Genomic DNA, 26,228 nt, shown 5'->3' on the forward strand with positions numbered 1-26,228 from the left:
AATATCACCGGCGGCTAACCTTCGTCTTCACCATTGATGTCATATATGCCTATCTAATCTTTCTACAATTCTTTGTTCTTTGGCTCCGTCGAATCTTCGCCGACAATGCTTGTCGATATCGTCAATCTGAGATCCGAGCGTTGGTAACACAATTCTCCTATTTATGTTCAGGGTTAATAGTTCGGGTGCGGGATGGATTGGCCCCCATACCGACTACTCTTACTATTCGCCCTTGCCTGAATTGGTGGATCTGTGTGACTGTTACTCCTTCCTTTGTTTCTCCGGAGTCAACCTCGTCATCGGAACAACGACTTCTTGTTAGTGGTGTCGCCGATCTACGTGGAGCAAGAACTCTTGTTAGTGGTGTCGAGGAGATCGACACGTCGCCTGAAGTTCCGCTAGTTCACCTCTCTCCCCCGTACCATGGCGTGGAACCTCGGGGCGAGGTTCCTTGTTAGTGGTGTCGATTGTAACGGCCCCGGGTAGTACCCCTATTAGATTTGTTTGTGCATTTTCGTTTTATGCATAATCATGGCATCATGCATATTTTTGCATCCCAAAATTATATTTTATTAAACCTTATTTTGTTGCTAAAACCAATCCCTCTCTTTATATCTCAAATTAAAATATATTTCTTGCTTAATTTTCTGCTCCTAAAATCTATTTGAAAATGGCTTTAAAACAAAACAGAAAACAAAAAAAAAATGTTTTAAAATAAAAAAAAGGGCAGACCTCCCCAACCGGCCAGGCCAAGGCAGAGCCCAACCGGCCACCTTGTTGGCCCAGCCGGCGGCCCACCTGGACCTCCCCACAGAAAACCCTAATCCCACCAAATCCTCCCTTGGTATTTTTGCAGCCGCCCCCTCCTTCTCTTTTCTAAAACGCGATCAGACCCCCCCACCTCTCAGCCACTCCTCGCTTCCGTCCCCGCAGGCCCCGACGGGCCCGACCCGAGCGAGCCGTCGCTCGCCTCGCCCGCTCTTCCTCTCGCAGAACCCGAGCGCTGCTCACCGCCCGCGCCGCCGGCGCTGCTCCCCACCTCTGCCACGCACCATCCGCGGCCGAGCGCCTCCGCCTCCCTCTCCTCTCCTCTCCCGTACGCAGGCGAGCACGCCGCCAGCTCATCTCCCGCGTCTCCCGCGCGCGCTAGCCGCGCGGCTGCCGCTGTTTCCTGCCTGCTCCCGCGCTGAGCCGCCTCGCTTCCGCATGCAAGCCGCAGCAGCCCGGCCACCCCACGCGACAGCAGCTGCCTGTGCCAAGCCACCTATTCCGCTCGCCGGCATCGCTAATTTGTTCCCGTACCAGCTCTCCTATTCTTTTTCGTTCCATCACATCTGGTTGACCATCTAGCAGACGCTCACAGGAGCAGTTCCTTTCCTCTGTTTTACACACGCAGCAACAGCAGGCCACTACCAGCAGCGCAATAGCAGGTGGTTGTTCACTTGTTTCGTTTTGAACGAGCTCTAGCACATAGCGTGCATGTTTTTCCTATCCATCCAGCTGCTAGGCTGTGTGCTTAGCTAGTTTCATCTGTTCATGCAGTTCGGAGTATCCACTCGCTGAGCCGTTTCGTCGGTACACTGCCAAGTTCAGTTTCACATCCTCGCGCAACATCAGCACCACGGTCTTTCAACGCACGCGCAAATTCTACCCCTCTCCGCTCCGGCGACCACTTTTGTTCCGGTACCGTGAGACCCCGACCATGAGCCCTATTTTCTAAATGCTATATAACTTGTTGCATTTGCTATATCAATCATATCATGTTGCATCGCATTGCATATGTGGGTTCGGATAAATAGCGAATCACCTAATAACTAAATATGGGATTATGCGGGATTTGTTATTTCGTCCCGGTTCCATTTAATTTTGCGTAGCTCACCCATGCCTTGTCTTGCCATGCTAATCAACAATTAATACGCGGGGTAGAAAAACAACTTGAATCTAATAACTGTTTGTCCGGGTTCCGATCCCGCTTAATTTTGATAAGATGCATTGCACCATCTATGCCATGTCATGCATACCATATCATGAGCATGCCGATTCTTTAACCGTAGTAGTAAGAATTGCATGCGTTGTTTGTTCCAAGCATCTGCTTCTTACCGGATAGGATCACGAAGTGGTGTTGTAAGATACGACAAGTTCTTCTGCAGCTTTTCACGAGCGAGCCCACCCCTTCACCTATTTTACTTTTACATGCTCTTTTGATCTATTGCTATCCCTATGTTGCGATTCTGTTGTGTCACGTGTCCTATTCCACTTGTTACCCTATATGATCCGAGATACACCTCCTTGCCCTACCTGATGTTTGTTGTTTGCCAGCTTTGCGAGTCGTAGGCGAGTTTAGGGTCTTGTTGATATCTCGAGATGTTCGGGATATCTTGCTGGGAGGTTATCACATGCTATATCAACTGTTGGAGATACACATGCTTTACTTAATTGTTAACAACTAAAATTGTAAGCAGAGGCATCTGTGAGCCCCTTTGCGAAAGCATCGGAACTTTGACTTGCTAATGTCCCCTAGGACCCGAGTTCTTGTTATCTGTTCCGAGATTGAGCGCTCTACCCGTACGTGGGGGAGTGGGACCCCCATCACCCACTACCTTTCCTCGAGTCCGTTTATTGGGAGCCACAACCTTGGTTTTATTTGCTCATATGCACGATGCACGATTTACTTCGTTGCCTTCGGGTGTTTATATTCTGTTATGTACTCATATCGTGGAACGATTAGCGACGAGCAGGTTGTTCACACTTAGCTTAGCCGTTGACACAAACCTCCGGGTCCGTATCGGAGTACGGCCGAACTTCGTCACGGGTAGCTTAGCGGGGTGGCTCCCATTAAATCTTCTCTTGCATTGGGAACGGTCTTGATGTGAGACTCCACCTGTAGTAAGTGGGTTCGAGCATGCGTATGGTTACATTTGGGCAACCCCTGCAGGGTGTACATCTTATCGATAAGCCGCGTCCGCGGTTATGGACGACTTGGAATTGTATGGCTTGATCATAGAACAACTTACACCTTTATGTTGTTGATAATAATCTGCTAATAACTTGATTAGTAATATAGCATTACTACAATCGATACCTAATAAAACTTGTCCACCGTTGAGTGCCTCTTACATTGCCTCTTCGCTTTGTTGAAGGGGATACGTGTAATCGGCTGGGTTATGTTTGTGTAGTATTTATCTGTTACCTTGTGCGCTCTCTTATCTTCTCTGAGTAGACGGATGTTGTAGCGTGTCTCTATTGGATAGTAGCTTTGCTGCCGCTAAACTCCACATATAGCCGGGTGAAGTTTATACCGCCCACCAGCGAGCATAGCTGGTCTTGTCTCGCAAGTACGTGCCAATGGTACTTACCCTCGCCTTCCTTTCTTTTTGTCTCCTCCCCCTTTTGTCGGCAACCGATGGCCCGACTTTGACAGTTACGAGATGATGACGTTAGCAAGGTTACCCTTCCGGCTTGGCCTGGGCAGGGTTATGGACGCCACTGGTTATCTTCGGGACTCTTAGTCCAATTTGTATCTTGTCCGTACTCGGACGTATTCGATCTTCTGTATGATTTGGATCTTTGTATTGTATATTTGTATCTTGACTCGTTGGAGTCGTTGTTGTAATATATGTTTCTTGTGGGCTCTATTGTAATCCTGTTGTAATGTTACCGCTCGTGTTAATTCCTCTGGCATCACGTGTGTGATTCGTCGTGCACGTCGTGTCGGAGGGCGTCTCTGAATCGATATCGTGCGGATTTCGGCGGGATCGCTGGAATCCTCATGGTACCGGTTCCGGGGCGTCACAAATGTCTTGGGTAATGTGATACTTGGCAATTGTTGTGCTCATGTTTAAGCTCTTGCATCATATACTTTGCACCTATTAGTGAAGAAATACATAGAGCTTGTTAAAATTTGGTTTGCATGAGTGGTTTCTCTAGAGTCTAGATATTTTCTAGTGAGGTGTTTGAACAACAAGGAAGACGATGTATAGTCTTATAATGCTTGTAATATGTCTTTTATGTAAGTTTTGATGTACTAGTTTATGCTTGTGTTTGCTTCAAACAACCTTGCTAGCCTAAGCCTTGTATCAAGAGGGAATACTTCTCATGCATCCAAAATACTTGAGCCAACCACTATGCCATTTGTGTCCACCATACCTACCTACTACATGGTATTTCTCCGCCATTCCAAACTAAATTGCTTGAAGTGCTACCTTTAAATTTCTATCCTCTACCTTTGCAATATATAGCTCATGGGACAAATAGCTTAAAAACTATTGTGGTATTGAATATGTACTTATGCACTTTATCTCTTATTAAGTTGCTTGTTGTGCGATAACCATGTTCCTGGGGACGCCATCAACTACTCTTTGTTGAATATCATGTGAGTTGCTATGTATGTTCGTCTTGTCTGAAGTAAGGGCGATCTACCACCTTATGGTTAGAGCGTGCATATTGTTAGAGAATAACATTGGGCCGCTAACTAAAGCCATGATCCATGGTGGAAGTTTCAGTTTTGGACATATATCCTCAATCTCATATGAGAAAATTAATTGTTGCTACATGCTTATGCATAAAAGAGGAGTCCATTATCTGTTGTCTATGTTGTCCCGGTATGGATGTCTAAGTTGAGAATAATCAATAGCGAGAAATCCAATGCGAGCTTTCTCCTTAGACCTTTGTACAGGCGGCATAGAGGTACCCCTTTGTGACACTTGGTTAAAACATGTGCATTGCGATAATTCCGGTAGTCCAAGCTAATTAGGACAAGGTGCGGGCACTATTAGTATACTATGCATGAGGCTTGCAACTTGTAAGATATAATTTACATGATACATATGCTTTATTACTACCGTTGACAAAATTGTTTCATGTTTTCAAAATCAAAGCTCTAGCACAAATATAGCAATCAATGCTTTTCCTCTATGGAGGACCATTCTTTTACTTTCATTGTTGAGTCAGTTCACCTATTTCTCTCCACCTCAAGAAGCAAACACTTGTGTGAACTGTGCATTGATTCCTACATACTTGCTTATTGCACTTATTATATTACTCTATGTTGACAACTATCCATGAGATATACTTGTTACAAGTTGAAAGCAACCGCAGAAACTTAATCTTCCTTTGTGTTGCTTCAATGCTTTTACTTTGAATTATTGCTTTATGAGTTAACTCTTATGCAAGACTTATTGATGCTTGTCTTGAAGTGCTATTCATGAAAAGTTTTTGCTATATGATTCAGTTGTTTACTCATGTCATTTACCATTGTTTTGATCGCTGCATTCATTACATGTGTTTACAAATAGTATGATCAAGGTTATGATGGCATGTCACTCCAGAAATTATTTTTGTTATCGTTTTACCTGCTCGGGACGAGCAGAACTAAGCTTGGGGATGCTGATACGTCTCCAACGTATCTATAATTTCTGATGTTCCATGCTTGTTTTATGACAATACCGACATGTTTTGTTCACACTTTATGCCATTATTATGCGTTTTCTGGAACTAACCTATTGACGAGATGTCGAAAGGCTAGTTGCTGTTTTCTGCTGTTTTTGGTTCCAGAAAGGCTGTTCGGGCAATATTCTCGGAATTGGACGAAATCAACGCCAAACCTCCTATTTTTCCCGGAAGGCTCCAGAACACCGAAGAAGAGTCGGAGAGGAGCCGGGGGGCCCCACACCATAGGGCCGCGCGGGCCGAGGGTGCAGCCGCGCCGGCCTAGGGTGAGGCCACCCTGTCAGCCCTCCTGCGCCGCCTCTTCGCCTATATAACCCCTTTCGACCTAAAAACGCAGTACCAATTGACGAAATTCCAGAAAGACTCCAGGGGCGCCGCCACCGTCGTGAAACTCCAATACGGGGGACAGAACTCTCTGTTCCGGCACCCTGCCGGACGGGGAATTGCCCCCGGAGCCATCTCCACCGCCCTCTTCACCGCCATCTTCACCACCATCGCTGCCTCCATGATGAGGAGGGAGTAATCCACCCCCGAGGCTGAGGGCTCCGCTGTAGCTATGTGGTTAATCTCTCTCCCATGTACCTCAATACAATAATCTCATGAGCTGCTTTACATGATTGAGATTCATATGAGTTTTGTATCACTACTATTCTATGTGCTACTCTAGTGATGTTATTAAAGTAGTTTTATTCCTCCCGCACGGTGTAATGGTGACGAGTGTGTGCATCCGTGTTAGTACTTGGCGTAGGCTATGATTGTGATCTCTTGTAGATTACGAAGTTAACTATTGCTATGATTGTATTGATGTGATCTATTCCTCCTACATAGTGTGAAGGTGACGAGTGTGCATACTATGTTAGTACTTGGTTTAGTCGAATTGATCTTTCATGCACTCTAAGGTTATTTAAATATGAACATTGAATTGTGGAGCTTGTTAACTCCGGCATTGAGGGTTCGTGTAATCCTACGCAATGTGTTCATCATCCAACAAGAGTGTAGAGTATGCATTTATCTATTCTGTTATGTGATCAATATTGAGAGTGTCCACTAGTGAAAGTGTAATCCCTAGGCCTTGTTCCTAAATACTGTTATCGCTGCTTGTTTCTTGTTTTACCGCGTTACTACTTGCTGCAATACTACCACCATCAACTACACGCCGGCAAGCTATTTTCTGGCACCGTTGCTACTGCTCATATATATTCATACCACCTGTATTTCACTATCTCTTCGCCGAACTAGTACACCTATTAGGTGTGTTGGGGACACAAGAGACTTCTTGCTTTGTGGTTGCAGGGTTGCATGAGAGGGATATCTTTGACCTCTTCCTCCCCGAGTTCGATAAACCTTGGGTGATCCACTTAAGGGAAAACTTGCTGCTGTTCTACAAACCTCTGCTCTTGGAGGCCCAACACTGTCTACAGGAAAAGGAGGGGGCGTAGACATCAGACATTTTTTCGCTCTGATGCTTGTTTTCTCTTTCGGCAATGAAGCGTTGCCGAAACTTTGTGGTTGTGAAGGACAAAACCTGATATTGCATGCTTTACGCTCTTCTTCACGCGTCTTCTTGTATGATTCATAAGCATGTATTGCTGCAAGATCACATGGATTTTCTTCTAGTTCCCGGTGAAGAGCATTAAGCTTCTTGAAATCAGTTGCAAGTTTTTCCCTACAATCATTATTACCATATGCTGCAACACTAGATGAAGGCACCTGAGCTTCTATTGAATTTCCACTTATTCGGCTATAACCATTGTGGAGGTGTGGAGCCGAATTATGGATATCTCCAGTTGCATATGGTGCTGAAAAGTTAGTAACATAAGGTAGAGCATATGATGGTTCAGGGTAATTGGCCAAATAGCTAGTAGTAGCATGTCCAATTTCCCTATCCATCGGCATGTATGCAGGTGAAACAATATATTCTGAACTATCTACCGATGAATAAAACGATGAAACACTATCTTGCAAGCTACTGAAAATTTTAACATTGGGTGTTTCATATTGATTAACTGAAGTCATCATGTTGTTCATCGGCATATGAACTTCTGGGGATGCCGATGCATGAGAACTCGAATTTACATGTTGCAAGTTGCTAAGAGTATGGATATTATTTCACATCGGCTTTTGCACATAGTAAGATCTAGGGTTAGCCGATACAGTATATATATCAGAGGATCTAGTAACATCAATATAAGAGCTATTTGCATCTACATAAGAAGATTGGGGATTCATGATACCGTTGTAGATTGCAGCCTCTTGATGACGATCTTTTTGTAGCAAGAACGGGCTGGAGACCGTTCGAAGCTTCGTCCCCAGCGGAGTCACCAAAAAGTGTGTTCGCACACGAACATGTCGCCGTGTACCCTCGACGCCGAGCGCGATGCGCGGCAGCACGCGCCGAGGGAGGCTCATCGGAAGCGCGATATGCAAGACAGTCCGGCGAGCGCTTTTGTAGACCCGAAACCCCGCTCGCCCGGGAGGGACCCCGTCAGGGCTTGCGGCGGCTATGGGCTGCCCTAGGTCGGCCTAACCGCCCCTAGGACCTCGTGGATTCGCAGCCTCCAATCCTGAAGAACAACGAAGAACGAGAAGAAAAATACAAGGGGAGAGAGATAAAAGTAGATGAACACGAAAAAGTAGTAGATTGATTTGTTCGATTGGTGTTGTTTCAATCGGCCTGCACCCCTCAAGTATATAAGGAGCGGCTGGACTTTCCGTGCAAGAAATATGGTTGGATTCACGTCCAAAACCTTAGTTTGGGTCTAACTCGGATGGTTTAGCCCGAACTTTCCATAACTGTTCGGTTAGAAACATATCTGTACATTGCGGGCCCTTTTTGAGGCAGTAAACGACCTCAAATCAAAATCTCGTAAACAACAAAGTTGTTCGCCTCGAAAAAACGAAGAACTTTCATGTTGACCACTTTTTCATGCGAGTTCATCTTGACCGTCTCATTAAGTTCGCAATAATATATATCAATTCTGACATTTCGTATCTTCTCCAATTTGGCTCGCGCCCTACCTTAGAGGCATCTATGGTCGGGCGCCCCACCTCCGGTAATTTGAGTTTCAGCAGTATTTTAGCTACAAAAATTGCATACTAACTCGGATCGCGATGAATCAAAAACCAAAGTTGCTTGTTTCGACGAGACGCACAACTTTCGTTTATATCACTTCTTTATTTGAGGTTATCTTAAAGGAGCTCTAATGGAAGCCTTCATATATCGATCCTCGCGATCACCTCTGACTGCTAGCATAATCGGCTATCAAGCCGGATCATGGCACAACTTGGCATGGTGGACATGATGTCTGATACGTCCAAAACGTATCTACTTTCCCCAACACTTTTGCTATTGTTTTGCCTCTAATTTGTGTATTTTGGATACAACTAACATGGACTAACGCTGTTTTCAGCAGAATTTCTCTGGTGTCTTGTTTTTGTGCAGAAATTCAACTTTCGGGAAAATCCTTGGAATTTATACCAAAGGGCCTATTTTACCAGAAGACTCAGGGAGCCAGAAGGGCAAGCCAGGTGGAGGCCCGAGGGCCCCACACACCAGGCCGGCGCGGCCCAGGGGGGGGGGCGCCGCCCTAGTGTGTGGCCCCCTCGGCTGGCCTCCGACGCCCTCCTCTGGACTACTTAAAGGGTTCGATCTAAAAAACGCGAGGACGAAGTCGAAGTCGCCAGAAACCCTCCAGAACGCCGCCACATCGCGAAACTCCGTCTCGGGGACCAGAAACTCCGTTCTGGCACTCCGCCGGGACGGGGAATTGGAGGAGATCATCGCCATCATCACCACCGACGCCTCTCCATCGACCAGGCATGTTTCCCCATCCATGTGTGAGTAATTCCCCCGCTGTAGGCTGAAGGGGATGGTAGGGATTGGATGAGATTGGTCATGTAATAGCATAAGATTGTTAGGGCATAGTTCCTAGTGTCCGTAATTGGTACTTTGATGATATTGTTGCAACTTGTTATGCTTAATGCTTGTCACTAGGGCCCGAGTGCCATGATCTCAGATCTGAACATGTTATTATTTCATCATGATATGCATTGTTTTATGATCTTACCTGCAAGTTGTATACACATGTCGCTGTCCGGAACCAAAGGCCCCGAAGTGACGAAATCGGGACAACCGGAGGGGATGGCGGTGATGTGAGGATCACATGTGTTCACGGAGTGTTAATGCTTTGCTCCGGTACTCTATTAAAAGGAGTACCTTAATATCCAGTAGATTCCCTAGAGGCCCGGCTGCACCGGCTGGTAGGACAAAAGATGTTGTGCAAGTTTCTCATTGCGAGCACGTACGACTATATACGGAACACATGCCTATGGATTGCTTTGTAATTGGACACCGCTTTATTATTATCTGCAAATGCCCTGCTTTGATTGTTACATGAGTTTCTCTCATCCATGCAACGCCCGTCATCCATCCCTGTGCCTACAGTATTTTAATCCTGCTGTTTATTATAATCACTACTTCTGTCTGTGTTACTCTGCTGCTGTTATTTCACTACTGCTACTTCTATAAAACTGTTACTACTGATAAACTCTTGCGAGCAAGTCTGTTTCCAGGTGCAGCTGAATTGACAACTCCGTTGTTAAGGCTTTCAAGTATTCTTTGTCTCCCCTTGTGTCGAATCAATAAATTGGGTTTTACTTCCCGCGAATACTGTTGCGATCCCCTATACTTGTGGGTCATCAAGACTATTTTCTGGCGCCGTTGCCGGGGAGCATAGCTTTATTTGGAAGTTCACTTGGATTGATATTGTTTGCTGCAAATTCTCCATCATGGATAAATCTCGCGATCCTAAATTCGCCATACTACCATCCACTACAAGAAAAGGTACAACTCTGAGTACCTCTGCTACTCTTGATTCACCATCTGTGATAAGTCAACTTGTTTCACCGCCGCAAGCTTCACTTGCTGGTACTTCTGCTGAATCTGAAAACTCTCATAATATTGATAATGTTTCTGCTGTGCTTGATGATAGTGGTTCATTGGGATCTTTTCTGGATGCTACAATTGCTAGGTCTAGACAAACTGAAAATGCTGAAACTCCTAATGCTGCTACACCTGTTAATTCACCTGAACTTGATTATTCTAGTGATGATCCTGATGAAGATTATGTGGAACTTAATGATGATTTTATTAGTAGATGCAATGCTACTGCTGATGCAAGAAAAATTAAAAAGTTTCTCGCACAATATACTGTTAGACATAAGCTATCTCCTGATCCTAAATTTGCCACATCTCCTATATGCATTAAGGATAAAGATTATGATTTTTCTCTTGATCTATCTCATATAGCTATTGTTGAGAAAACACCCTTTTGTGGTACTGAAAAAGAAAGTGCTGTAGAACACATGAATGGACTTTCTTCTATGAGTAGCTTGTTTTCTGATGATGTCAAGATGCGTACTTATTTCGTTGCTAATTTTTTTCCTTTCTCATTAAAGGATGATGCTAAAACTTGGTATAATAATTTGCCTCCTGGTTCTATAAAAAGCCCAGGTGATTTTCTTGATGTTTTTTTTTTGGAAATACTTTCCTGCTAGTGCTCAACATGCTGCTTTACAGAAAATTTATAGCTTTGACCAGGAAGATGGAGAGAAATTGCCTGAAGCATGGGCAAGATTTTGCTCTCTTATCAGAGCTCGACCTGGACATGATTTGGATAGTTGTGCTGGTTGTGTTTTCAGGAAAAGAACTCCAGACGAAGCTGAAGAATTATTGGCTAAAATAGGCCGGAATCATGATGATTGGACTACACCTGAACCAATTCCGACACCAATATTGAAGAAGAGGGGTTTAATTAAATTCAATGATGAAGATATGAGGGAAGCCAAGAAGTCTCTTAAGGAGAAAGGTATTAAATCCGAAGATGTGAAGAATTTACCTCCATTAGAAGATATATGTAAGATAATTTCCCCTTCATCCATGATTGAGGTAAACTCCCTGCAACGCTTCACTAGGGAAGATATTCCGTATTCAAAACCTCCTGCTCAATGCTTAGATGAGTTTGATAATTATACTGTTAAGCAAGAAAATTTTAATATGAGAGTAGAGAATCATCTAATGGAAAATTCTCAAGCTATTAGCAATTTGCATGATATTGTGGAGAGAACCTCCAATGATGTTAAGATGCTTGTTAAACATTTTCAAATGGTTCAAACTCAAATTGATCAACTCACTAAAGTGCAAAATGACTTATTAAAAAATAATTCTAAAGAGAAACATGCTTATGAAGTAACAACTAGAGGCGGTGTCTCCACCCAGGATCCTCTATATCCTGAAGGGCACCCCAAAAGAGTTGAACAAGATTCTCAACGAACTGAACCTAGTGCTCCTTCTAAGAAAAAGAAGAAGAAACATAAAAATGTTGTAGAATCTTCTGAATCTGTTAATGATCCTAATAATATTTCTATTTCTGATGCTGAAACCGAAAGTGGTAATGAACATGATAATGATAATGATAAGAATGATGCTTCTGATAAAGAAGAGGTTGAAGATGAACCTGAAAAGCATGCTAAAAATAAAAAGTATACTAAAGAAGATTTTATTGCTAAGAAACATGGTAATGAAAGGGAACCTTGGGTTCAAAAGCAAATGCCTTTTCCTGCTAAGAAACTAAAATCAAAGGAAGAAGAACACTATAATAAATTTTGCGATTGGATGAAACCTTTATTCTTGCAAATCCCTTTGACTGATGCTATTAAATTGCCTCCTTATTCAAAGTATATGAAAGATATTGTCACTAACAAAAGGAAAATCCCCAATGAGGAGATTTCCACTATGCTTGCTAATTACTTTTTCAATGGCAAGGTTCCAAAGAAGTTGGGCGACCCAGGTATACCGACTATTCCTTGTTCTATTAAGAATAATTATGTTAGAACTGCTCTATGTGATTTGGGAGCCGGTGTTAGTGTTATGCCTTTTTCTCTTTATAAGAGACTTTATTTAGATAAGTTGATACCTACTGATATATCTTTGCAAATGGCTGATAAATCTACTGCTATTCCTGTTGGTATATGTGAGGATGTTCCTGTTCAAGTTACTAATAACTGCTTGATATTAACTGATTTTGTTGTGTTGGAAATGCCTGAAGATGATAATATGTCTAATATTCTTAGGAGACCTTTTCTTAACACCGCAGGGACTGTTATTGATTGCAATAAAGGAAAAGTTACTTTCAATGTTGATGACAAGGAGCATACCTTTTATTTTCCCAAGAGGATTGATAAAGTATGTGGAGTTAATACTATTTCTAATGTGAGAACTATCAAAGTTGGAACTATTGATTGTCCTATATATGAGCCTAAAGAAGGATATCAAAATCTTATGATTGGATCCATATCAATACAATTCAAGGTAACATGATTGATTTGAGGTTTATTTCTTCTTATGCTATGTAAAATTTATTTGGTGGCAAGACTTGATCAACCTTGTTAACAAATAATTTTTATATGCATAGAGGAGGTAAACAACATCTCTTTCTTCCTCCACTTGTTCTACTTGCTATAGCACTTTTGTTTTGCAAAGTTCCTTAGTTAATTAGAGATTTCAAAATCTTTTCCTGTCCAGTAATAATAAATTTAATACCCAGAAATGTGCATTTTTCAAAGTTTTCAAAAATTCAAAAAAATTATACCGTTGGTCCTATTTTTCAAAGACGCACCTGGGAGCACCTGGGGATGACCAGTGGGGCACCCCAGGGTGGCACCCCACAGGCCGGCGCGGCCTGGAAGGGGGGCGCGCCACCCTGGTGTGTGGGCTCCCCCTTGCCCCACTTCTTTATCTCTTCCTCCCACTCTCTTCTCTCTCCCGAAAAAACTCGCACCAGTTTTCTCTCACTCGCGTTTCTGCTCAAGAGCTCAAAATTTCTCGATCTCTTTGCTCAGCCCAGATTTCTGTCTGAAATTTGGCACATTTGCTCTCCGGTATGTGACTCCTCCGATTATCCAAATAGAATTTTGTTTGGTTGAGTATATCTTGAATATTTTGCTAATGTAGGTAACATGTTTAGTGAGCTTGCATGCTTGTTCTAAGTTGTAGAAACTAGTTTTGATGCATGATTAGTACTCTAGCAAGTTCCTATGGTAGTTTCCCTCAATTATATGTCACCAAATCAAATTTTATATTGTTTGTTGAAAAATTTCAGAAAAGGAAGATGGATAATTTTAACTTTGGAGAAGTGTTTGAGAGAGAGACGACAAGCACCGGAAGGCCCTCTAGGACCGCCACCCGATTCAGGCGATCCTACAATGAGGATGTCATTGCGCCAAGCTTCGAGCCCGTAGAAGACAATGGAGTCCCTAACGCTTCATCTTTCCCATGTTATGACTTTTTGAGTAATGCAGGGTTGCTGGATGATTTCTTGACCCTCGTTGATAAGGCGGGCTTAACCGCCTATATGGGAGATGAAAGGGAGCAATACCTCATGCTCACCAAAATCTTTGTTGAGAGCTTCAAGTTCAACAACAAGCACTATCACCCGACAGTTGCATTCAAGATTTATGGTGATCCTATTACTATGAAATTGGAAGAATTTTGTGTTGCATTGGGTATTGCCCCTGTAGGTACAACAAGGAGGATTGAGGACAACCCCAGGGCCTTGTTGGAGCTCTACCGAGGGATAACCAATGATGACTGCCGCACCATTCAGCGTGGCAAGATAAGAAACATCCAACTCCCCGCCATTAAGTATTTTGTCTATTACATTGCTACTAGCATTCTTGGTAGGGAGAACACTAGCAATATTTCTAGCTATCATCTTGCCTTCTTAATTGCTGCACTTACTGGAGAGACACCTTATCATCTTGGTTCTCTTATTGCTCGCCGCTTGTCTAGCAAGGGGCCTATGTTTGGAGGAATTATTGCATCACGCATTTTAGCACATCTAGAACTTCCTCTTGACTCTACTGATGTGTCATTAACTCCTATAAGGCTTGATATTGCTGCTATGAAGAACCATCAATTTGTTACAGCTGACTCTAGTTCAGATAATTTGGTCTATAGAATGTTGTTTGCTGACGGGGATGAGAGGAAAATCCCTTTTCCACAACCAGATTTGTTCAGTATTGACAGGAAACCATGGTCGCGCTCTAAGGAGGAGGTGGATGAGAAAATGAAGATACAAGGCTTCCACCAGCAGCATGACTCCGAGGACACCGAGCCCTCCTACGACTACACCATCACGTATCCGGGTGCTTCTTCTAGCACATACCCGGAATATGATCCATCTTCGTCGTACTACGGAGGTGCTACTTCATGGGCACCATGGGATTGAACTCCACTTAGGCCAAAAGCCTAAGCTTGGGGGAGGTATACTGGCATCACTCATTCTTTGCATATTATGGTTGCTGGATACTTGTATATACTTGTTTTGTTTCTTTAAGTGGTTTTCTAATGAGAGGGAGATGATATTTGGGGAAGTGCTGCCTGAAAACAGATTCTGGACTGTTACCGAAAAAATTCTAAAAAATAGCCAGAACGATATTTTGCGAAGCCAATTTTTGTGCATGTTCCCCAGCTTGTTATCTAACTTTCGTTAGTTGAACACTTTTCGAGCTTGGCAGTGGAAGAATTTCTTAAAAATCGATTACTGTACTGTTGTCAAGATTGACGAATTCCTGCTGCTTTGTGTTTATGTGACTTTTCTAGTTTCCATTTTCTTGTTTTTCTTTGTTTCTTTCCTAAAACACAAAAAGACCAAAAATATTTCTGTTGTTTCTCTTCACCATTTGTTTATTTTGGTTTCTTGCATTTATTTTACTTTATTTGCTATCGTTGGCTTGCTATAAGAAAACCCAAAAAGATTTTGCTTTGTTTGCTTGTTTCCTTTTGTTCTTGTTTCCAAATTCGAAAAAACCAAAAATATTTTCTGTTCTTCTTTGGTTTTGTAAAGTTCATTTTGAGTTCAGTGGTCTTCGGTGGCTGGAGCGTGGTTTTCATTTCATATTATTCAAGCTACACAAGTGAAAGGCAATAATGATGATCTACGACAATTGTATTGTGGTGAGAGGCTGGTATGAACTCTATTTGTTTTCATTTTTGTACATATACTCATCCATGTGAGCATGCTTATTTGGTTCATGTGAGGTATATGTCATTTAAGAAAGTCTAGTAGTTCATGATCTCTCATGTTTAGCTCCAATTTATTAATATGAGTAGCATGTCATGGATGTTTGCTTGCATTGTTTTATTCATAAATAGGTATGACATTGTGGTATCCTTCTCTGAATAATTCATTTGAATCGACTTGGCACATGCTCATGCATGCATATGACTGAACAAAAGTCAATTATGCCTCGATGATTTACATTGCTTCAGAGTTCTTGTATCACTTTTATGCCTCCGTTAATTTATTTTGCCGCAAGCATGATTATGACAGTGATTGCTCTCTTGATTTGTCGCTCCCCAATCTATTGCTAGCCTTCACTTGTACTGAGCGGGAACGCTGCTCGTGCTTCCAAACACCTGAAAACCAAGTTGTTCCAAAGTGTCCACTATAAATACCTATGCATGGCATTTCAAACCATTCCAAGTAAATTCTCATGCGCTACCTTTAAACCTTCAAAATGCTTCTCAATTTGTGTTAATGTTTTATAGCTCATGAGGAAGTATGTGGTGTTTATCTTTCAACCTTGTCATTTACTTTTGACGGACTTTCACAATAAGAGCTGGCAACGGGGTGCCCAGCCCCAATTAATAACTTCATTAATAATTCTCTTCACATGTTTTGCTCTGATTCATCAGTAAGCAACTTAATTTTGCAAATAGACACTCCTCCATGGTATGAGATTGATGGTAGGCACCCGAGGATTCGGTTAGCCATGGCTTGTGTAAGCAAAGGTTGGGGGGAGTGTCACTCATAATAAAAACTAAAGTACGTGTGAAAACAAAAGAGAAGAGGGATGATCTACCTTGCTGGTACAAATAACGTCCTTCATGGGAGCCGCTCTTGAAAGTCTGGTTGGCGAGGTAGTTGGTGTACCCATTACCATTCGTTGACAACAACAAACACCTCTCAAAATAATTTTACTCCTGTTTTAAAAATGAAAAGCTCTAGCGCATGTTAATCCCTGCTTCCCTCTGCGAAGGGTCAATCTTTTACTTTTATGTTGTGTCTCCATCCTTTCTTTGAGTACTTTCTTGAGAGCACAACTGTCATTCTTAGTGTAATATGCTTGTCCCAAAATATGATTGACTGTGGTATAACTTTGATGCTTTTATCTTTGACAATCTCTATTTCTAGTCTTTCTATGAACCTCAGAGGTGCCTGGGCATTTATGTTTTGCTATTCAAATTTGGGCAAGCGAGATACCACTTTATCATACTCTTTTATGAACATTGCAATTCTGCTTATAGACATGATTCATGATGCTTATTATTAATTGTTGGTACCTTTCCATGATTGACATAGCTATTAGATGATCTTATTTGCATGTATCTTATTATGAACTGCCTAAGTGTTAGCCATATCATGAGAATATTTACATCATATGAGCAAATGTGTTCGTGAAAGTTCTTTTATCGCACTCAGTTGTTAATTGAATTGCTTGAGGACAAGCAATAAGCTAAGCTTGGGGGGAGTTGATACGTCCAAAACGTATCTACTTTCCCGAACACTTTTGCTATTGTTTTGCCTCTAATTTGTGTATTTTGGATACAACTAACACGGACTAACGCTGTTTTCAGCAGAATTGCTCTGGTGTCTTGTTTTTGTGCAGAAATTCAAATTTTGGGAAAATCCTCGGAATTTATACCAAAGGGCCTATTTTAACAGAAGACTCAGGGAGCTAGAAGGGCAAGCCAGGTGGAGGCCCGAGGGCCCCACACACCAGGCCGGCGCGGCCCAGGGGGGGGGGGGCGCCGCCCTAGTGTGTGGCCCCCTCGGCTGGCCTCCGACGCCCTCCTCTGGACTACTTAAAGGGTTCGATCTAAAAACGCGAGGACGAAGTCGAAGTCGCCAGAAACCCTCCAGAACGCCGCCACATCGCGAAACTCCGTCTCGGGGACCAGAAACTCCGTTCTGGCACTCCGCCGGGACGGGGAATTGGAGGAGATCATCGCCATCATCACCATCGACGCCTCTCCATCGACTAGCCATGTTTCCCCCATCCAAGTGTGAGTAATTCCCCCGCTGTAGGCTGAAGGGGATGGTAGGGATTGGATGAGATTGGTCATGTAATAGCATAAAATTGTTAGGGCATAGTGCCTAGTGTCCGTAATTGGTACTTTGATGATATTGTTGCAACTTGTTATGCTTAATGCTTGTCACTAGGGCCCGAGTGCCATGATCTCAGATCTGAACATGTTATTATTTCATCATGATATGCATTGTTTTATGATCTTACCTGCAATTTGTATACACATGTCGCTGTCCGGAACCAAAGGCCCCGAAGTGACAGAAATCGGGACAACCGAAGGGGATGGCGGTGATGTGAGGATCACATGTGTTCACGGAGTGTTAATGCTTTGCTCCGGTACTCTATTAAAAGGAGTACCTTAATATCCAATGAGATTCCCTAGAGGCCCGGCTGCCACCGGCTGGTAGGACAAAAGATGTTGTGCAAGTTTCTCATTGCGAGCACGTACGACTATATACGGAACACATGCCTATGGATTGCTTTGTACTTGGACACCGCTTTATTATTATCTGCAAATGCCCTGCTTTGATTGTTACATGAGTTTCTCTCATCCATGCAACGCCCGTCATCCATCCCTATGCCTACAGTATTTTAATCCTGCTGTTTACTATAATCACTACTGCTGTCTGTGTTACTCTGCTGCTGTTATTTCACTACTGCTACTGCTATAAAGCTGTTACTACTGATAAACTCTTGCGAGCAAGTCTGTTTCCAGGTGCAGCTGAATTGACAACTCCGCTGTTAAGGCTTTCAAGTATTCTTTGTCTCCCCTTGTGTCGAATCAATAAATTGGGTTTTACTTCCCGCGAATAGTGTTGCGATCCCCTATACTTGTGGGTCATCAATGTCTCCTAAATGAGCAATAAAAACTCACCGAGTGAATCTTTCCAACTGTGTCTTATCTATTTTCATCTGTCACGCCGAACGCCAAATTATGTTCTTGATTAGCCATCGGCCCAAAACGAGTATCAACAATGACCTTCGAGATCGGAGATTTTGTCTATCTCAAAGTATCCCCTCTTAAAGGAATGCAGAGATTCCAGCTTGGAGGAAAGCTTGCACCCCGATATGTTGGACCCTTCAAAGTTCTGAGCCGCCGAGGAGAAGTATCTTATCAACTGGAACTGCCGGAAGAAATGTCGGCTGTGCACAACGTGTTTCACATCTCACTACTCCAGAAGTGTCTAGAAGTGCCCGAGAAGACCGAAGTGTTCAAGAACATCGACCACAGATCGGTGGGTATCAACAAGGACTTAACGTATCGTGAAGTGCCTATTCGCATCCCAGAAGAAGCTTTCAGAACCACTCGCACCAGGAGTATCAAGTTCCTGAAGATACAATGGAGCAACCATACCGAAGATGAAGCCACTTGGGAGCGAGAAGACTCGATGAAGAAGGAATTCCCAGATCTCTTTAGTACCTAGTTTTCTTTACGATCTCGGGACGAGATATTTTGTAAGGGGGAAGGGTTTGTAACATCCCAAATTCCAACTCAATGAAGAAGAAGAATTCCAATTACTCAAAGTTTAGAACCAACAAAAACTTTTAATAACCCATGTGCTATGCATAGTATTTATTTTTGATTTTTGGTGTGAATGCCATGATGCTTGTTGTGTGCTTATGCTTACCACCTAAAACCCTAACTTGATCCTTTGAAGATCACAAAGAAAATCAAAAAGGAAGAAAATAAAGAAAATGGAAAATTCACAAAACCCTCACATATGGTTTATGCCATTTTGCAAATCTTCAACCTAGACAATTTTGGCTTGCACCATTAGTTGGATAATGTTATTAAACACTTATAAACCCTTTTGGAATCAAAGAAACTCAAATCAAATCAAATTATAAATCAAATTGTGCTCACATGCACTAATGGTCAAATCTGCCATTTTTAACCTGATCCCTACTTTGAGCCTCTGTATTAAGAGATTTTCAAACCAAACAAATCCAACTCTTTGCACCTCATCCAAGACCACATCAAGGTGAACAACTTTGGTAAAGACCACCCCTGCAAATTTGAAACTTTTTAACAGATTCAACATCATACCCAATTTGAAATTTTGCATTTCTTTGTAATTTTGAAAACCACTGATACGTCTCCAACGTATCGATAATTTCTTATGTTCCATGCTACTTTATTGATGATACCTACATGTTTTATACATACTTTATTTCATATTTATGCATTTTCCGGTACTAACCTATTAACGAGATGCTGAAGAGCCAGTTGCTGTTTTCTGTTGTTTTTGGTTTCAGAAATCCTAGTAAGGAAATATTCTCGGAATTGGACGAAATCAACGCCCAGGATCTTACAACAATAATAGGAATACACCCCCTGGACTTGAAGCCATGCTTAAAGAATTTATCAGTACATAAACTGCTTTTAACAAATCTGTTGAAGAAAAGCTTGGGAAAATTGATATACTTGCTTCTAAAGTCGATAGTCTTGCTGCTGATGTTGATCTTTTGAAATCGAAAGTTATGCCTAATGAAAATAATGATATTAAGTCATTTGCTACAGCAAACGCCATCCAAGTTAGAATTAATGAGAATATAAGATTGATGGCCGAATTGCGTGCTAGGTGGGAAAAAGAAGAAAATACTAAAGAAGATAATATAGCTAAAGTTTGGACTATTACCACCACTAGTAATGCTAATGCTCCACATGTTGCTGCACCTCCTACTATTAATGGTAAAATAATTGGTGTTGGCAATGTTTCCACTTCTAATGCAAAGCGTGAAAAAGCTGCTCGAAACCGCTAAAGCTGCTGAAACCGCTCGTGATAAAACTGCTGAAATTTTTTCCAACATTGGGAAAATGATCCCATTGCTTTAGATTATAATGGTTTGGATTTTGATGATTGCCACATCTCTGAAGTTATAAAGTTCTTACAAAAACTTGCTAAGAGTCCTAATGCTAGTGCTATAAACTTGGCCTTTACAAAGCATATTACAAATGCTCTCATAAAAGCTAGAGAAGAGAAATTAAATCGCGAAGCTTCTATTCCTAGGAAGTTAGAGGATGGTTGGGAGCCCATCATTAAGATGAAGGTCAATGACTTTGATTGTAATGCTTTATGTGATCTTGGTGCAAGTATTTCCGTTATGCCTAGAAAGATTTATAATATGCTTGACTTGCCACCATTGAAAAATTGTTATTTGGATGATAATCTTGCTGATAATTCTACAAAGAAACCTTTGGGGAGAATTGATAATGTTCGCATTACCGTTAACAATAACCTTGTCCCCGTTGATTTTGTTGTCTTGGATATTGAATGCAATGCATCTTGTCCCATTATATTGGGAAGACCTTTTCTTCGAACTGTTGGTGCTATTATTGATATGAAGGAAGGTAATATTAAATATCAATTTCCTCTCGAGAAAGGTATGGAACACTTCCCTAGAAAGAGAATGAAGTTACCTTTTGATTCCATCATTAGAACAAATTATGATGTTGATGCTTCGTCTCTTGATAATACTTGATACACACTTTCTGCGCCTAGCTGAAAGGCGTTAAAGAAAAGCTCTTATGGGAGACAACCCATGATTTTACTACTGCACTTTTGTTTTATATTTGAGTCTTGGAAGTTGTTACTACTGTAGCAACCTCTCCTTATCTTAGTTTGGTTGAATTGTTGTGCCAAGTAAAGTCTTTGATAGTAAGGTTCATACTAGATTTGGATTACTGCGCAGAAACATGATTTCTTGTCGTCACGAATCTGGGCCTAATTCTCTGTAGGTAACTCAGAAAATTATGCCAATTTACGTGAGTTATCCTCAGATATGTACGCAACTTTAATTCAATTTGAGCATTTTCATTTGAGCAAGTCTGTGCCTCTTAGAAATTCGTCTTTACGAACTGTTCTATTTTTGATAGATTCTGCCTTTTATTTCGCATTGCCTGTTTTGATATGTTCGATGGATTTTTCGATCCCATTGACTTTCAGTAGCTTTGTGCAATGTCCAGAAGTGTTAAAAATGATTATGTCACCTCTGAACATGTGAATTTTGATTGTGCACTAACCCTCTAATGAGTTGTTTTGAGTTTGGTGTGGAGGAAGTTTTCAAGGATCAAGAGAGGGAGATGATACAATATGATCAAGGAGAGTGAAAGCTCTAAGCTTGGGGATGCCCCGGTGGTTCACCCCTGCATATTTCAAGAAGACTCAAGCGTCTAAGCTTGGGGATGCCCAAGGCATCCCCTTCTTCATCGACAACATTATTAGGTTCCTCTAGTGAAACTATATTTTCATTCCATCACATCTTATGTACTTTGCTTGGAGCGTCTGTTTGTTTTTGTTTTTGTTTTTGTTTTGTTTGAATAAAATGGATCCTAACATTCATTGTGTGGGAGAGAGACACGCTCCGCTGTTGCATATGGACAAATATGTCCTTAGGCTTTACTCATAGTATTCATGGCGAAGGTTGAAACTGCTTCGTTAAATTGTTATATGGTTGGAAACGGGAAATGCTACATGTAGTAATTGGTAGAATGTCTTGAATAAATTTGATACTTGGCAATTGTTGTGCTCATGTTTAAGCTCTTGCATCATGTTTAAGAAATACATAGATCTTGCTAAAATTTGGTTTGCATAATTGGTCTCTCTAAGGTCTAGATAATTTCTAGTAAGGGTCGAACAACAAGGAAGACGGTATAGAGTCTTATAATGCTTACAATATGTCTTTTATGTGAGTTTTACTGTACCGGTTCATACTTGTGTTTGTTTCAAATAACCTTGCTAGCCTAAACCTTGTATCGAGAGGGAATACTTCTCATGCATCCAAAATCCTTGAGCCAAACACTATGCCATTTGTGTCCACCATACCAACCTACTACATGGTATTTCTCCGCCATTCCACAGTAAATTGCTTGAGTGCTACCTTTAAATTTCTATCCTTTACCTTTGCAATATATAGCTCATGGGACAAATAGCCTAAAAACTATTGTGGTATTGAATATGTACTTATGCATTTTATTTCTTATAAGTTGCTTGTTGTGCGATAACCATGTTCCTGGGGACACCATCAACTACTCTTTGTTGAATATCATGTGAGTTGCTATGCATGTCCGTCTTGTCTGAAGTAAGGGTTGAATGGTTTGAGCATGCATACTGTTAGAGAAGAACATTGGGCCGCTAACTAAAGCCATGATCCATGGTGGAAGTTTCAGTTTTGGACAAATATCCTCAATCTCATATGAGAAAATTAATTGTTGTTGAATGCTTATGCATTAAAGAGGAGTCCATTATCTCGTTGTCTATGTTGTCCTGGTATGGATGTCTAAGTTGAGAATAATCAAAAGCGAGAAATCCAATGCGAGCTTTCTCCTTAGACCTTTGTACAGGCGGCATAGAGGTACCCCTTTGTGACACTTGGTTAAAACATATGTATTGCGGTGATAATCCAGGTAATCCGAGCTAATTAGGACAAGGTGCGGGCACTATTAGTATACTACTATGCATGAGGCTTGCAACTTGTAGGATATAATTTACATGATGTATATGCTTTATTACTACCGTTGACAAAATTGTTTCTTGTTTTCAAAACCAAAGCTCTAGCACAAATATAGCAATCGATGCTTTCCTCTGTGAAGGGCCTTTCTTTTACTTTTATGTTGAGTCAGTTCACCTATTTCTCTCCATCTTAAGAAGCAAACACTTGTGTGAACTGTGCATTGATTCCTACATACTTGCATATTGCACTTATTATATTACTTTATGTTGACAATATCCATGAGATATACATGTTACAAGTTGAAAGCAACCGCTGAAACTTAATCTTCCTTTGTGTTGCTTCAATGCCTCTACTATGAATTTATTGCTTTATGAGTTAACTCTTATGCAAGACTTATTGATACTTGTCTTGAAAGTACTATTCATGAAAAGTCTTTGCTATATGATTCAGTTGTTTGCTCATTACATTTACCATTGCTTTGGATCGCTGCATTCATTACATGTGCTTACAATAGTATGATCAAGATTATGATGGCATGTCACTTCAGAAATTATCTTTGTTATCGTTTACCTACTCGGGACGAGCAGGAACTAAGCTTGGGGATGCTGATACGTCTCCAACGTATCGATAATTTCTTACGTTCCATGCTACTTTATTGATGATACCTACATGTTTTATACATACTTTATGTCATATTTATGCATTTTCCGACACTAACCTATTAACGAGATGCCGAAGAGCCGATTTGCTGTTTTCTGCTGTTTTTGGTTTCAGAAATCCTAGTAAGGAAATATTCTCGGAATTGGACGAAATCAACGCCCAGGATCTTATTTTTCCACGAAGCTTCCAGAACACCGGGGGAGATACGAAGTGGGGCGACGAGGCGGCCACACAACAGGGCGGCGCAGCCCAAGCCCTGGCCGCGCCGGCCTACTGTGTGGGCCCCTCGCGTCGCCCTTAAACCTACCTCCTCCGCCTACTTAAGCTTTCGTCGATAATAACTCCAGTACCGAGAGCCACGATACGGAAAACCTTCCAGCGACGCCGCCGCCGCCAATCCCATCTCGGGGGATTCAGGAGATCGCCTCTGGCACCCTGCCGGAGAGGGGAATCATCTCCCGGAGGACTCTTCACCGCCATGGTCGCCTCCGGAGTGATGAGTGAGTAGTCTATCCCTGGACTATGGGTCCATAGCAGTAGCTAGATGGTCGTCTTCTCCTAATTGTGCTATCATTGTTGGATCTTGTGAGCTGCCTAACATGATCAAGATCATCTATCTGTAATGCTACATGTTGTGTCTGTTGGGATCCGATGAATAGTGAATGCTATGTTATGTTGATTATCAATCTATTATCTATGTGTTGTTTATGATCTTGCATGCTCTCCGTTACTAGTAGAGGCTCTGGCCAAGTTTTTGCTTGTAACTCCAAGAGGGAGTATTTATGCTCGATAGTGGGTTCATGCCTCCATTAAATGCGGGACGAGTGACGGAAAGTTCTAAGGTTGTGGATGTGCTTGTTGCCACTAGGGATAAAACATCAATGATATGTCTAAGGATGTATTTGTTGATTACATTACACACCATACTTAATGCAATTGTCTGTTGTTTGCAACTTAATACTGGAGGGGGTTCGGATGATAACCTGAAGGTGGACTTTTTAGGCATAGATGCATGATGGATTGCGGTCTATGTACTTTGTCGTAATGCCCAATTAAATCTCACAATACTCATCATAACATGTATGTGCATGGTCATGCCCTCTTTATTTGTCAATTGCCCAACTGTAATTTGTTCATCCAACATGCTTATTCTTATCGGAGAGACGCCTCTAATGAACTGTGGACCCCGGTCCATTCTTAACATCGAATACATTCAACTGCAATACTCTTTCTACTGTTTTCTGCAAACAATCATCATCCACACTATACATCTAATCCTTTGTTATAGCAAGCCGGTGAGATTGACAACCTCACTGTTACGTTGGGACAAAGTATCTTGGTTGTGTTGTGCAGGTTCCACATTGGCGCCGGAATCCCTGGTGTTGCGCCGCACTACACTCCGCCGCCATCAACCTTCAACGTGCTTCTTGGCTCCTACTGGTTCGATAAACCTTGGTTTCTTACTGAGGGAAAACTTGCCGCTGTACGCATCACACCTTCCTCTTGGGGTTCCCAACGGTCGCGTGCTGTACGCGTATCAACCACCACCACCTTTGTGTGTCCTTGATCACATGAATCAACATCACCAAGTTTCATTCAAAATTTCAAATTTAAATTCGTGCGGCCATTATAGCAACCACCTTGTGAGCAAATCAAACCAAATCCCAAAATCACTATTTCAAATAGTGTTGGCCCAATTTCTGGTTACCACTTGCTCAAGCCTTGTCCCCTAGTCCCCTCTAACCCTAAGCCAAGACATTGAAACTCTAGAGGAGGGCTAGACATGGCAATGCCATGCCATGCCGGCCACACCCCTCATACAACATGCAAACCCTAGCCTCTCTCCCCTCCAACCATGTCCAGCATGTCCCTCTGCCTCTCCTTGATCCCCTGAATCTCCTGGTACACACCGTTGGTCGAGAGGAGCACGACACGGCCCAGACATGGACGCGCCCGCGACGCCCTGGCACGCCAGGAACGGCATGGCCACGTCGACGCGTGCATGCCGGAGCGCGCCACGGGCACGCGTCGCCTCGACGCACCGTGCCACCCCCAGACCCCCTTATCGTCATGGCGAACGAACAGATGACATGGGATGGATTAAGTTGGGGCCGAATGGGCGCTAGAGGATTCGGGGGAGGGTTTTTGATTAGATTGGATGAACTTTCGGATGCTTTCCTCAAGAACCAAGCCTAAGCCAGAGGTAGAAGAAGAAAGACACAAGGAAGAACTCTGCTCTAGATCTTTTCTTCATTGATCTTATGAGGTTACAGGTTTCTCGTACATACATGCCTCTATCTATCTCGTCGTGTCCGCTATGGGGTGTGCCCCCTCTCCTTATATAGGGGAGAGGGTGGCTTACAGGGGAAGAAACCCTAGGAAACCCTAATGGCATCTTTGAACAGACAAACTACTTTACAAAGTTACTTCAATCATAGGTGACGCCGGTATCCTCTTTAATCAGGGAGGCTGACGTCCTCCGGTTGCTTTTGGCGTCACCTTCCTCTTTGGCGCCA

This window comes from Lolium rigidum, chromosome 5, assembly GCF_022539505.1.
Source record: "Lolium rigidum isolate FL_2022 chromosome 5, APGP_CSIRO_Lrig_0.1, whole genome shotgun sequence".
Lineage (NCBI taxonomy): Eukaryota > Viridiplantae > Streptophyta > Magnoliopsida > Poales > Poaceae > Lolium > Lolium rigidum.